This window comes from Muntiacus reevesi, chromosome 2 (assembly GCF_963930625.1).
Source record: "Muntiacus reevesi chromosome 2, mMunRee1.1, whole genome shotgun sequence".
Taxonomy (NCBI): domain Eukaryota; kingdom Metazoa; phylum Chordata; class Mammalia; order Artiodactyla; family Cervidae; genus Muntiacus; species Muntiacus reevesi.
In genome coordinates, this window is record NC_089250.1 from 134,141,117 (window position 1) to 134,153,668 (window position 12,552).

The 12,552-nt window shown below is 38.2% G+C and overlaps 1 protein-coding gene and 1 pseudogene across 3 annotated transcripts in view; one reads left to right on the plus strand and one right to left on the minus strand.

The window, feature by feature from the left end:
* PANK1 (pantothenate kinase 1) overlaps nt 1-12,552 on the minus strand; it is a 110,287-nt gene that overhangs the window by 92,294 nt on the left and 5,441 nt on the right. For all 3 annotated transcript variants that reach the window (XM_065922882.1, XM_065922880.1, XM_065922881.1), the window contains one exon: nt 12,055-12,204. The gene's annotated coding sequence lies outside the window, so the exon portion shown is untranslated. The remainder of the gene's footprint in view (nt 1-12,054; nt 12,205-12,552) is intronic.
* Nucleotides 6,605-6,698, plus strand: LOC136162148 (U6 spliceosomal RNA; annotated as a pseudogene).

Genomic DNA, 12,552 nt, shown 5'->3' on the forward strand with positions numbered 1-12,552 from the left:
TTACACTTTCAGTTTTTGACAAAAGTAATGAGCTTTGCTATCATCTTCTAACCAGAGTCTCTAAATACTTCAAAATCTTTATCGGTCAGGTAATTTTCAAATGTCATTGTGGCCCAAAGTCTGTACCAAGTATTAGTTAGTGTTGATTTACTGACATCATTTTAAGCATTAGCAATTGGGTTGGTGGCTCAGAGGGTAAAGAACTGCCTGCAATGCAGGAGACCTGAGTTTGATCCCTGGGTTGGGAAGATCCCCTGGAGAAGAAAATGGCAACCCGCTTCAGCATTCTTGCCCAGAGAATCCCACTGACGTAGGCTACAGTCTACGGGATCGCAGAGTCAGACATTACTGAGTGATTAACACAGAGGGCGTTCTCAAGACTAAATTCTTAAGGAAATCTTGGATTGTCAGGCTTCTGTTGACCAAAGCAAGAATGCTACTCAAAAAAAGGAAAGAAGCATTTATATTTGTTCTTCAAGAAGCATAGAATTCCCTGGTCACAGGGTTATATTATGGATGTCACACTTGGAGGAAAGTAAGTGCCATAAACATTATTTTTCACAAGAAGTTCAGGAGGGGGATGTGCAGAACAGTTGTCTAGGCACAGTAAAGTTTTGCAATTGTCTTCCAGTCCAGCTTGCTTGCAATGAGTTCATGTTGCTGGCACAAGGTGCTAATGGAACCAATCCAAAAAGATTTCTCTTATTACTGGTGCTTTCCTGTTTGCATAATACCGCAAAGGTAAATTGTGTACACCATTTTTTTTTAATGTATTCATTTGGGTGCACTAGATCTTAGTTTTAGCACGTGGGATCTAGTTCCTTGACCAGGGATCAAACCCTGGCCCCTTACACTGGAAGCCTAGAGTCATAGCCACTGGACCACCAGGGGAGACCCTGAGCACACCTTTTAAACATCTCGGATACAGACTTTTCCCAATCACTGTCAATTTTATCTTGTGTGTGTCTGAAGCCTATGCACACCCAAGAACAGTCAATCTTTGCCGGCATCCTAGACATCTGTTGATGTCTTTTTGTCTGCCACTGTTATGGTTTGTCTAGGAATGCAGTACAAGTACAGAGCTGGAAATGTGTCCAGGGCTACGGTTTTCATCAGATATGATCTTGGCGAATTCATCAATGTAATTTTCAGTGGTCTCGTGATCATCAGCAGCTTCACCACAGAATTTAAGATACTTGATACCACAATACTTTAAAAATTTTTACAGCCAGTCTTCTGAATATTCACACTCACTCTCAATGTTCAGTTCTTCATGGTATAGCCGAGCTTGTTTTATGACTTACAAGGCAGTCCATGGCATATCTTGACTTCTTTGTTGTTGAATCCATTCAGTTAACACACAGTCAAGATCCTTGTTTTTGGTCCTATGAAATGTTTTTCTGTTTTTCACTAGTACTTGGTTATCACTGTCACCATAAAATTTTAAGAACTTATCTTTCTGTCTGTACAAGTCATAAATGGTGGTGGTCCCCATACCATATTCTTCAGTAAGGCATCTCACAGACACACCACCACCAAACTTCTGCGGTAACTCCACTTTCTGAGCTATTGACAAAGACAGATGCTTCATTCTCTTCTGTTACCCAGAGGCACATCTTTAACTCTTTGGGTCATTTTCACAGTGCAATTAATCCTCAAGCCACCAAATGTCAGCAGAAAGCAGACATGAGTGGTGATGGATATGATGGATATGAGTGCTGAGATATAATTAAGGCTGCACAGCTGAGGTTTTGCTGCCAAATAACCCTGGTGCCACACTTATAAAAACGTTTTTGGGCCTCAGACAGTATTTTTTTGGTTTTGTGTTTCGTCTATTTTGGTGTTGCGGAGTAGACTGTGGACCTGTATTAAAAATATCATTAAAAAAAAAAAATATATCATTTTAATGGTGACAAGACTGAGGCTCAATTAATAACCTGCTTTTCTATTTCTTTTCAGTCTCCTAAACTTTGGCCACTTTATTGGACAAAGAAATTTTTTTTTTTTTTTTGGTATTGTCTGCCAAGATGATTCGAGTTGGAATATTTTTAGCAAAGGAACCTAATACTCTTGGCTGTTTGACTGACATAGCCAATAGTTGAGGCCTGTGCTGGGCAGTGTGAAGATGCCTAGGCAAGAAGAGGCTGGATGTGTTAAATTTATAGTCATTGAATATAGATATTTCTTTTTGTTCCAAATGATCTGTTTGGTACTTAATCTGTTTAGATACTTATTGCCCCACAATGAGTAATCAGGACAATTGAGAGAAAACAGCTCATTTCAGATCTTTTTCAAATACTCCTACAAGTTTCCATAAATATTCACTCATCTGAAAGGTTTTGTTTGTTTTTTTTAATGATTCCCTAAATTATACATCCCAACTGTGACTCAGAATTATTGTTCATCAAGTTTCAGAATTAAAAATGTATTTTAGATATTCTGCTAAAATATTTCCTTTAACTCAGAAAGAATTCATTAGAATTTTGAATGTCTTAAGAGTCTGTGGTTAGGGTCCTACATCAAATATTATTTTATGAGTTCTTTTTGGAGGACCAGCCTTTCTCCCTTAGTATCATCATCCCCATATTTGTGTAGATCTTCATGGAACATCTATAATGAACTGGAGATTGTTGATTCAGGCCTAAATTTTTTTCCATTATGTGCAAGAGCAGTCACTAGGACTGAGGGGTTTATAAAACTGTATAAAGCACAGTTCCTGTAACCTCAGAAGTTTAAAATCTAGTAAATAAAATATGAGAAATGTATAAAATCCAATGAAAATTCTGTTCCTCAGGAGAGGAAGGGATCACATTTGTTACAATCTAACCACACTTATCTTTTTACATTGGTCTCTCCTGTAAGACTGCAATAATAACTACCATTTATTGGTCCCTTCTGTACCCAACAGAAGCTGGCATTTAAAAAGCACCAGACTTGTAGACTTTTGGATAGCAGCCATCCTGACTGGCGTGTAATGGTACCTCATTGTGGTTTTGATTTGCATTTCTCTGATGATGAGTGATGTGGAGCATCTTTTCATGTGTTTGTTAGCCATCTGTATGTCTTCTTTGGAGAAATGTCTGTTTAGTTCTTTGGCCCATTTTTTGATTGGGTCGTTTATTTTTCTGGAATTGAGCTTCAGGAGTTGCTTGTATATTTTTGAGATTAATCCTTTGTCTGTTTCCTCATTTGTTATTATTTTCTCCCAATCTGAGGGCTGTCTTTTCACCTTACTTATAGTTTCCTTTGTTGTGCAAAAGCTTTTAATTTTCATTAGGTCCCATTTGTTTATTTTTGCTTTTATTTCCAATATTCTGGGAGGTGGGTCATAGAAGATCTTGCTGTGATTTATGTCGGAGAGTGTTTTGCCTATGTTTTCCTCTAGGAGTTTTATAGTTTCTGGTCTTACATTTAGATCTTTAATCCATTTTGAGTTTATTTTTGTGTATGGTGTTAGGAAGTGTTCTAGTTTCATTCTTTTACAAGTGGTTGACCAGTTTTCCCAGCAACACTAGATGCCCATCAGCAGATGAATGGATAAGGAAGCTGTGGTACATATACACCATGGAATATTACTCAGCCGTTAAAAAGAATTCATTTGAATTAGTTCTAATGAGATGGATGAAACTGGAGCCCATTATACAGAGTGAAGTAAGCCAGAAAGATAAAGAACATTACAGTATACTAACACATATATACGGAATTTAGATAGATGGTAGCGATAACCCTATATGCAAAACAGAAAAAGAGACACAGAAGTACAGAACAGACTTTTGAACTCTGGGGGAGAACGTGAGGGTGGGATGTTTTGAAAGAACAGCATGTATATTATCTATGGTGAAACAGACCACCAGCCCAGGTGGGATGCATGAGACAAGTGCTCGGGCCTGGTGCACTGGGAGGACCCTGAGGAGTCGGGTGGAGAGGGCGGTGGGAGGGGGGATCGGGATGGGGAATACGTGTAACTATATGGCTGATTCATGTCAATGTATGACAAAACCCACTGAAATGTTGTGAAGTGATTGGCCTCCAACTAATAAAATAATATTTAAAAAAAAAAAAAAAGCACCAGACTCAGAAATGTCCATTGACCTTGCTCAGTGTCACAAACTTCTAAATGACAGTCTGGAATTGACCCTACTACTTGACTATAAAGCTCTATTTATTTTTCACTCTAATTTAAACAACACTCTTTCCTTTGCCTTCAGCATATATTCTGTGTTCCCACCTGTCTCTTCAGTATAGTCCATTCTCCTACTTTAGAATAGAAAGGCATATCCTAACTTATCTGAAATCTTATAGTGTATTATCTCAATAAGTAAAAATCTCCTGGTTGCCCAACAAAAGGACAATTCAAACGACTGGGAGACTTCATTGGAGATCCAATGGTTAAGACTTTGTCTTTCAATGCAAGTGGTGCGAGTTTGATCAGGGAACTAAGATCCCATACGCTTTGTGGCCAAAAGACTGAAACATAAAACAGAAACAGTATTGTAAAAAATTCAATAAATACTTTAAAAATGGTCCATATTAGAAAAAAATCTTAAAAAAATGATTGGGGAAGCCTCCTTGAATAATTAATCAAGACACATAAAATCCTGCCTAACATTGGTCTTTCTTATACATATTTCTGTCAAGAGAAAAACGTTGCCTCAGAACCAGCATATTTTGGCCAATGTTGGGATACTCTGAATTAAAACAAAATAGGTATTGGGTGTGACTGTGCCTCTGACCTTTATGGACTAGAATCAAAGAATGCAGTGACCTTGAAAGTTCCATGATAGTAAAGCAAAGACAGCTTAGATTTTTTTTTTTTTTTTTAAGGAAAGCAATTCTTTTCAGCTATTGAAAGAATACTCATCTTGGCAGTTGTCATTAGCTAGAAAAAATTATAAGATTTTTCTCAGGTTAGTTGTCTATCATCCAATAAGGGAGCTAAACCCTATTTTATCAAATCAGATTATGAGATACTTATCCTGATTAAAGTCCATTCCCATTTTTAATATTTATTTGATTGTGCCAGGTCTTAGGTGTGGCTTACAGGAGCTTTAGTTGTGGCTTGTGGGACCTAATTCCGTGATCAGCGATTGAACCTGGGCCTCCTGCATTAGGAGTGCAGGGTCTTAGCCACTGCACAGGACAACCAGGGAAGTCCCCCATTCCCATTTTATTTCATCTTTTAAGTTATTTACTGCTTACTATCTCCTAATAGCTTCCCAGGTGGCTCAGTGGTAAAGAATCCACCTGCTAATACAAGAGACACAGGAGATGTGGGTTTGAGCCCTGGGTCGGTAATTATGATCCCCTGGAGTAGGAAACAGCAACCCTAATAACAACATCTCCTAACAACAAGTGAATTTGCTAGCTGCTGGGCCAATTAGTTATTAGCTGTGTGACAGAGGCTGGTTGTGTGCTCATCAACTGGGTTTCTTCCTAGGTGTGTAGGAAAACCACATTTCCCACTCCCCCCTGCAGTTAGACTGGGACCACATGCCTGGGTTCCCATCCCAGGAACATGAGCAGAAGTAATCGACACCACTTTCCAGGCCTACTTATAAACTCTCCGGGCACCATTATTCAAGCTCTCTCTTCCCCTTCTGCTGGGCCCACGGAGGTCAAAACTGCAGGTCACCAGACGAAAGGAACCAAGCCACTGCACAGGAGTCACCCTACTGTCCTTGGGGCTATGATATGAATGACAAATAGTGTGGAGTTGTAATTTTTTAAATAGCATCTAGCTTTAACTACCCTGATTAATATAAACAATGTATACTTTTATTACGGAGAAGTAAATGGCAACCCACTCCAATATTGTTGCCTGGGAAATCCTGTGGACAGAGGAGCTTGGCAGGTTATAGACCATGGGAATGCCGAAGGTTGGACACAAGTTATCAACTCAACTACTTACTTTTATTAAGTGTACCAGATTTTGAATCAAGATTCCTAAAGAATATCACACCTGTTCTCATAGGTCTTGATTTACATGTAACTTCTACTCTTAGCTGGATACTACATTGCATTATTGCAAATTAAGAAATGAAAAATATATTGCTTTGTTTCAGTTAAGTAATGTAAAGTTACTTATATGAGAGCTATATCATTGTAATCTTGATAGCTCATAGAAATACACTGTACAACATGGATTCTGTAACTTCTCAGTGATTTTGATACTGCTCCTTAAAAGAAATATTAGCATACCTGAACTGAAAAATAAAATCTGACTTTTTCTGACAGAATATAAGTCATATTTTAGTGATTAGTTTCCAAATGAGGACTGGTTTTGTTAATTGGGTCATATTGCTTTGTCATTTGTGGTCTGCTTGACCACAAGAGAGGGGTACTTTCCATATATTCAGTGAATGAAAGCTTTAAGTTTTGACATAACTATATTTAAAATATGATAAAAGAAATTTATAAAAAACACTTTATTATCATAGATAACTGAAATTAGTATCTCCAATTTTGACTGAGTATACTGGTTTAAATGAAACACTGCTGAGTGAAAGAATAAAAGGTATAATTAACATTTACTTGATAATCTGTGATAATAGCATTTTTGGTACAGAGACTGAGACTCTAATAATCTGTCTAATAAAACCTTTTAGTGCTCGCTTCGGCAGCACATATACTAAAATTGGAACGATACAGAGGTTAGCATGGCCCCTGTGCAAGGATGACATGCAAATAAAACCTTTTATAAGTCAGATGGTTTCTAATTTATAGCTTTCAATAGACCTAATTCAATTATTAGCTGATAAAACTTTTAAGTAATTTTGGATAATAAATCACTTATTTTTGACATCTAATTTGAAAGAAGTTAAAAGAATTGGGTGACACTGCCATAATTTCTATTATTATATTATTATTGTGAAAACTAGTAAGAGAATAGAAGTGGTACTCTGTCCTATTTTTAGAAATAATGTTCTTCCATGAGTACCTGAATTAATGATAAAATAAATCCCCATTAATTAATTTTTTTTTTTGTTTTTTTTGCCACACTGCATGGCATGCAGGATCTTAGTTCCCTGACCAGGAATTGTACCCTTGAACTCTATATTGAAAACAGAGTCTTAACCCACTGGACCACCAGGAAAGTTCCCCCACTAACTTCAATAAAATATACATGGCTGCAAATTTCTACTTAGGTGTTTGGCAATTATAAAAAATATTTTATATATATATATATGGTTTTAACTACTTGTATAACAATAATAATCTTAATTACAGAGTATTTTTTTTAACTTAGAGGGAACTAAAAAAATTAAAATCTGTATCTGTTTTTGTTTGAAACACATGATAAGGTGATCAATGAAAGTCTTTGGAGCATAAATACTCTGTATTAGGGTAAAAAAACTTGCACTAGGGTGAAAAACTGGGGTAAATGGAATGAAAAGGAGCTCAGAAAGTAAAAAGAACAATGCTCATTTTCTGACTGCTAAAGAAGAGTTCATGTATTTTTTAAAAATGTGTGCTAGTCTCAGAGTTGCAAACATAAGATCATACTATTCTAACTATTTGTAGCTTGATAGTTTTCCTTGTGTATCAACTTTTTAAAAATTGGCTAGGTTCTTATAATTTATGTATTCATATTCTGGCTCTGCCACTGCCTATGATGAGTGCTTGGGCATGCTACTTAACTTCTCAGAGCCTTGGTTTTTTTCTGTATAAAGTGAGAAAGTTGAACCAGATCACTTGCATGTCCCATTATGTTTCTAATATTCTATAACTCTGTGACTAAAGACTCAGAAATATTCCTTTAGATGACTGAAAACAAAAACTACCCAAACAGGTATTTCCTTTTTCTCTCTTCTTTCTCATTTTCCTTTTTCCCTCCCAACATCACTAAGGCCCTGTTGGCATAGAGCAAAGATTGTTTGTTTTGAGGGAGTTGGTCTCAAATTGGTCTCATTATGTTCCAATTAATTACAGTGAATTCACTGGCTTCCCTCAACCAAAAATAGTCAAACTACTCATGACATCATTATTTTCCCTAGTAATGAAAATCTGAAATGCATATAATAAAGGTAATATTTTCTGAAATAAAAAGATCACATTGGCATGACCCTTCTTCCTCCTTCTGAGGAAGCCAGTATCTTGAAACAGCTCATCAGAAAGAGAACTCTTTAGAAAAGTTCACCAGAAAGTCTATAATTGCGGTTGAAAAATATGTGAGGGCCACTAGCACCGCCTTGTGCTATTTTCAAAACAATGCAAGATATAATGCATAAATAGTACTGTTTTGGTTTTAAGTATTTTCATTTTGGTAATAGAATGGTCTGATTTTTCATATTTGCAGTGAGAAAAGGTCTTAAAATGCTAGTGCTGTGTTCTTCTTTCTTGTTCCATACTTCCATGTAGTTAGATCTATCCATGTCGACTTGGGCACAATTGAGATTTTTAGATCAGGGATTCAAAGAGAGAGAGTTATAACTCAACTGACAGACTTCCAAAAAACAGCAGAGTAGGGGAGGGAGCCCACGTAAGGAGATAGCTGCTGACCAACCATGGGGAGCTATGTGGAAAGGAGGCCAGGGACTGCAGGTCATCCCCACCATTTGGGTGAGCATGCCTCTTCGTGTATTAGGAGAACCACAGGTGCTACCGTCATCACTGTCGGGTCATTGCCGCACCTGCGCTGGGCCTCTTAGCTCATCCAGCTGAAAGACATCTGCTGCTGCTTGGTCGTGCCTGAATCTTTGCAATCCCATGGACTACAGCCCACCAGGCTCCTCAGTTCATGGGATTTCTCAGGCAAGAAAACTGGAGTGGGTTGCCATTTCCTTCTCCATAGAATCTTCTTAACTGGGGGATAGAACCTGAATCTTGGCAGGCGGATTCTTTACCACTGAGCTACTTGGGAAGCCCAAAGAATGCCTGTGTCCTAAGACCTTGCTAGGCTCCCAAATGAACCGCTGTGAATTTCAACCTTGTCAACAGGATATATCTGAAAAGATATATATGTAAAAAGATGTTTATCTTTTCAAAATCGTGTGAGATCCTTCACCACCAGAGGACACTGAAGATGAAGTAGAAAACAGAAACCCCAGCTTTAGGACTTGAAAAAGTCTGGACTGGGAAACCCATCTGTGGAGTATGTGTGTGTGTGCACGTGTGTGTGCAGTTACATGTATATATTTATACTGGAGAAATATTAGGGTCTTAAGACTAAATGAGATGGCATATAAGAAAGTACACAGGATTAATTCCTCTATACATCCTATTAATAAAGTTTTATTGAATACCTAATGAGGATTTATTGGGCACCTTCTATGTGCCAGGCACTGTCCTAAGTACTAGGGATACAGTGGTGAACAAGATGGATGAGGTCTCTGTCTCATGAAAGTGAAAGAAAGTGAAGTTGCTCAGTCGTGTCCGACTCTTTGCGACCCCATGGACTGTAGCCTACTAGGCTCCTCCATTCATGGGATTTTCCAGGCAAGGGTACTGGAGTGGGTTGCCATTTCCTTCTCCAGGGGATCTTCCCGATCCAGTAAATGAACCTGGGTCTCCAGCTTTGTGGGCAGGAGCTTTACACTCTAAGCCACCAAGGAAGTCTGCTGTCTCATAGGTCTGCCCTATGGTGGGGGAAGATGGAGTGTAAACAAACAAAGAAGGTAATTTCAGTCATTGTGAGAACGTTATGAAGAAAGTAAATGAGGTCAGTTGGATAGAAAGTGACTGGCTGGGGGAGGTGTTGGTGAAGGGAGCAACCTCAGGGAGGGTGGGCAAAGATCACCTCTTTGGGACGGTAACACTAAATAATGACAAGTTAGTCATGGAGAGACATCTGGGGGAACAGAGGGAAGAGAGAGTGCAGAAGCTCTCAGGCAAGTATTGGTCGACCATGTTTTAGAAAGATGGCCAACCATGCAACCTCTGCAAGCTCAGAAGTGGGGAGCCTCCTTCAGTGAGCAGATGATGGGGTTTTATAGCTTGACACAGAGTAAGTGAATAGTGTGTCTTTCTTTGACACATCGTAACACAAGAAAATTCTTGTTACAAATTTAAGAAGAGTTTGTAACAAAAAGCTTCCCTAGTCCCCCTGCTGTCTTGCTTCTCAGAAGCAATCACCCTTATAATCTACTTTTAGTTCTTTTGACATATTTTTGAATAACACACTCCTAATGTTATTTCTTCATGTATTAATTGTAAGCACTATCTACTTACTTCCTACAATGACAGATAAGCACTTAGCCAAGAGAGTTATGGTTATTTTTCTGCCTCTACTGGTTACCTTCACACCTATAAATAATTAACTTCTATGTACTATGTCCTGTTCCTTTATTTCTTGACTCCCACATTGTACGACTGGGATATTACAGACTTAAACCTTTCTGTTGCTTCTCTTCCTCCATTTCCCCCCTGCATGTCTCTGCTGTGCACAACCTCCTATGCACTATCGAATACAGTAATTCTCTTTTTTAAGCATGTCATACATACAGGACCCTACATATGTAGGTCCTGCCTGCTTTTTTCATCTCCTGGCATTGTCCACGGTAGCTATACTCAAAGTCTTACTGAACTAGGTACTTACAGTTTTTGTAATGACTTTTGTGTGCTCAGGTCTTTCTTTTCATTGCCTCATATGTTTTCATTGTCTGGAATGGCTCCTTCTACAATTCACTGGCAAACCCCATTCATTCATTTCAGTTTACATGACACTTTACAAAACCTTCCTTGGTGGATATAATTTATAAATACAAAAAATATTTGTTCAGTGGCTGTTATATGCAAGGCACTATTGTAAGTGTCAGGGTTACAGAGGTTCTAGACAGACACTCATGAGCTTGCATACCAGTGACTTACGCAGACTGAATAAAAACAAATACCATGATGAAACATATTATGTGTTAGGCTTTACTAAATAACTAACAAATGCTATTTTAATCCTCACAACTTTAGGGAGACTTTTATATCCTTCCTGAGGTCACTTCCTGTAAGTGACTGAGCTTATATTCAAACTCAAATCTGTCTATCATCAGAAGTTGTCACTCTAAATTATTCTCATTCTGCTCCTATTACTCTTTGTACACTTTTATCATAACATTTGTCATACTGTTTTGAAATTGTGCATGGATTTCCCCAAATAAACCACAGGATATAAAAAAAAATTATTCGTGTGACTATTCTCTCAGTTTTCTCAGGATGGCCACAGAAGTAATACCATTCTAAAGGCACAAGAGAGAAAAGATTGCATTACATACAATGGGTGCTGTAGGGAACAGGGATTATATTTTTGCTTGAAATTTCAGATTGAGAAAGACTTGCTTTAGGATGAAGCCTTCTTAAAGACAGAGATACCTACTGCATAATGGGTACTTGATAAATGTTTGTTGAACCTGTTATTCAAACCTTTGCAAAAATACCTACTCAGTTTTTGGATTGAGAAACTGTCTACATTAGTTCTGCGTTTGGAGATGACTTTGCAGCAGGAGCTAGTCACTCAGTCTTCTTTCAATGGAGTTTCAGGGGTGTTCAGTCCAAACTTTAAGAAGCAGTAGGAAGCAGTGGTTAACTGTGCAGACTCTATAGCCATCTACCCAGATTCCAATTCTATCATTTACTATTTGTACAATAAGTTATTATTTAACATGTGCTAGGCATTTTTAAAAGTATAGACATTACCTGACTAAACCTAACACCTCTATGTAGTAAATACCTCTACTATTCCTCAATAGGGACATGTCTCGGTTTTCTCATCTACTGAAGGCAGTGAGTCGGACATGACTTAGCAACTGAACAACAACTAAAGGCAGGGTACTGATAACAGAATACTTCACATGGTATCTAGGATTGAATGAATATAAAGTGCTTAGAACAGTATCCAGCACAGAGGAACTTAACTATTACTACTTGTACAGGCTGTGATCAGAGCAAGAAATCAGCTTGATGCAACTTAATATTTTCATCTTATGCTAACGTTCACTTCAAGGGGACTAATGGGAATTATTTGGAATGGGCCTAAATCTTAAGCATCTCCCAATCAAGTTGGCTCTGTGTTTCTAAGGGAAAAGTAGTGGCTGGTGCTGAGATGAAAAAAGCAGGAAAAAATACCTCTGAAATCTGTTCAGTTTTCTGCATCTGCTCTGCCATCTCCCATGTCCATGTTATCACCACCTCTTGCTGGGATGGCTGTAATAGCCTCCTAGCTGGTTCAACTGCATTCTCCTCGGGTGCCTCTATCCTCTGCTCCAGGAGATTAACCTTTTTAAAACACAAAGGCAAATGGTACTGTATGATACGCACACTTACAACAGTCCTTTCTCATTGTTCTTAGGATAAGAATCCAAATCCGTAACTTGGCTGACTAAGCCTTGTAGGATCTGGCCTTAGCCCATCCCTCTCCACCCACCTCAGCCACATCAGCCTTCATTCATTGTTCAGCAAGTATTTGTTTGATCACCACGTGTTTACAGAATCACTGAGGATACAGCAATGACCAAGATAAACATGGCTCTTATAGAACTTACCTTTAAGGAGGTGGGAGTACAATGGCAACAAAAACCAGACATGTGATAATTACTGTAAAAAAGATAATAATTGCTGGTTGCA